The sequence below is a fragment of the Lathyrus oleraceus genome, chromosome 6, assembly GCF_024323335.1.
Source record: "Lathyrus oleraceus cultivar Zhongwan6 chromosome 6, CAAS_Psat_ZW6_1.0, whole genome shotgun sequence".
In the NCBI taxonomy this organism is placed as follows: domain Eukaryota; kingdom Viridiplantae; phylum Streptophyta; class Magnoliopsida; order Fabales; family Fabaceae; genus Lathyrus; species Lathyrus oleraceus.
Window position 1 is genome coordinate 429,451,553 of NC_066584.1, and position 3,223 is coordinate 429,454,775.

A 3,223-nucleotide genomic window follows, 5' to 3' on the forward strand; every position below is an offset into this window, starting at 1 on the left:
AGTTTCCACTCATGCTAACATCAACCTTCAAGTCATCTGAAATTCCCAGCAACACGGGATGCATTCGAACCAAGACTTATGCAGCTAGTCATCGACACCCGCAGACATAGTTGTAAACCTGCGGAACATATCAAAAGTGTAAGCAAGAGAACGCACATGAGTATATGGTAAGCTTATTCGAGTCGATGCATAAAAGTTGCCTACCTCTTGGAGTGACCGGCGAATCACTCGTTGCTTTAGGATCTTCGGTGGTCGGCTACATGGATGCGGTGTCCTTATTCCTCCAACAGATTTTTTGTTTCTTGGATAAAACAGAACAGCAGTACCAATGCCAAATAGAAACTCCGCTCATCAACCAGCTTCCGAATCGAGGTTTCTTCTTGCGCAATATGGCTGATGCGTCTTGTTAGAACCCGTTACTGCTGTCACTCAGAGTATTCGGACGGATGGTTCAGCAAGTGATTTTGTAACCTCTTCATAACCGGAGAAATTCCGGATGTATCTATCAAAACCACCTGCGATTTCCACCAAGCCAACAAACAATCATTTGCTATATGACAAACAAAGCATGGACCAAGATCCTGAGTCAATATTCCATTAAAAGTTATGTCTATCACCCAAAGAACATGTTCATTTCAGGATGATATAGTAGTCGGAAAGCTTACTCATGCAGATGATTTTGATATGAATTAGTGGCATTGTAACTCATGATTCTTTGGAGGTCATTGGACAACGCTTCCCTCAAGTGATATCAGTATTTGCTCAGTACGCAAGCATAATTTCTTAAGGATGCTTGCTAATATTGGTAGTGGACAACACGGCATTGCAATATAGACCGGTTGAAGCTCGATTGCTGACACTATTCAGAGAGAAAGTCTCACCCCTCATCCGCTACCTCAAGGTTACAGGATTCACTATAGTAAACAAAATAATTACCAAACAGTGAAATTCCAAAAAATCCCAAATTTGGAATTGGGACAAAAGAGATTAGAAAAAGCTAAGTACAGATTACCTTTCCGGAAAATAGCATCAAACAGGATAACTCGGTTCTGAGCACAAAAAAACACTTATGGAATTTTTCCTCTTTGAACTTTTGAGTACCGTTTGAAACCCTAAGCTGCAGGATAAATAGGAAAACGCAATTAGAGGAGAGGAGGGAATTTGAAAAGAAAACCCTAATACTCGGAAGCGGCCGCAAACAAGATACCACGAAATCCTAATCCCCCAAACCAAAGGGGACCGATTGAAAGAAGCAAAGCAAAGAGGGGCGATTGTTTACCTGAGCAAGGTGAGCTTCCCGTTTTTGTTTCATGTACGATCGATTGAGGTTGTAAGAGAGGTGAGAGGTTGAAGATGTAAGGGTTTTAGGTGTGAGATTGAGAGAGCTTTGTGAGATTGAGAGAGATGGAGTTCGTGAACGCGAGAACCAGAGAGGAAGACGAATGAGTTCGTCTGCGTCCTCGTTCCCTTTTTCTTTTCTTTTTTTTCATTGCTTTACTCTTTTTTTTTTTTTGATATAAAAAGAACAGACTATTAAATCCCCTTAAATGAATGTTTAGAATTTTCTAAGTAGTCATTTAATTGAGGTTTACTATGATTTATTGGTTTAGGTTTTAGATTAAATGTTTTTTAATATTCCCAATTCCCAACCTCAGGAATCCAACAGCCAGGCGGCTGGATTGTTCTTTGGTAATCCAACAGACCTTTACTATTTAATATTTTAATTTCTTCTTTCTTTTTTCAATCTAGTATGGTTTATATATTTATGTTGTTACTTAAATAATAATTAATTGTAAGCGGTCTAGTGGAGAGAACTTAGATTCTAAGTCTTGAGAGGAGTGGGTTCGATACTCGTATGTAGCACTTTTTAGTATTTCATTTTCTTTTAGCATTTCATTTTTATTTTTTTTTAGTATTTTATTATCTTTTAGCATTTTGTTTCTTTTAATAATTTTTTATGTCCATGTTTTTTATTAAATCCATCATGCATGCAAAACCATTTTAAAAAAAAATCATACTTTTCTCGATTTAATATCGAGCCCTTTTTCACACCCTTGTAAGTCGACTGCTTTTTTAAGCATCGCCATCAACCTCACATAGCTTACTCTTGGGCTTTCTTACAATGAGCCGGTTCTCTTGCACTTACACTCATGCATTATTTGTTGTTTGGGGTCTGATTTAATTATTTCATTATTTTGAATCCCCATTTGACAAAATGTACCCCACTCCCCCGATGTGTAATAATTTTGTACTGTTTAGTTCCCTATTTGCTTGACTGTGTAGTTAGCTACTAACACAAGAATAAAATCAACAATTTCCAAAAAATACAAAAACATGACTCGATCCAACGTCGAGTATTTTTCTCAACAAACAAATCAACTCATTTCTCCCTCCTATTCCATCCCATTTCTTTCACAACTTCATCAAACGCTTGATCCAACGTCAAGCCATTTTTCATAATCAAAAACTCAAAAATATTAATCCATATTCAAGACCTTTTCAATAAAGATGGAAATGGAACGTGGTGTATACCACGCACTCCTGAGACTAGGATTCGAGATGTATATCTCGCCAATCCTAGCTCTCGCCATCATCCAAAATTATCCACTTTGTTCTCTCGAACACTCATTCAAATTTCTCAAACGTCCATCAATACTTGATCTAGGTCAAGTCATTTTCACAACAAAACTCAAAACACCTAATTCTTACTTAAACACTTTTTCAATAAAGGTGGAAATGGAACATGGTGTATACCATGCACTCCCGAGGTTAAGATTCGAGACGTATGCCTCGCATATCTTAACTCTCGCCATCGTCTAAAATTGTCAATGTGGTTTCGTCAAACCTTTTTCTCAATCAAATCTAAGATACTTAAATCTTATTTAAGACTCTTTCAATAAAGGTGGAAATGGAACATGGTGTATACCATGCACTCCTGAGGTTAAGATTCGAGACGTATGCCTCGCCAATCTTAACTCTCGCCATCGTCTAAAATTGTCAATGCGGTTTCTTCAAACCCTTTCACAATCAAATTCCAAAATACTTAATTCCTATCTTAATCTATTTCAATAAAGATGGAAATGGAACATGGTGTATACCATGCACTCCTGAGGCTAGGATTCGAGATGTATATCTCGCTCATCCAAGTCCTCGCCATCACTCAAAATACATCCAACCAATCAAACTCTTTTCTCGCCGCCGTGCGACTAATCAAAGAACCTTT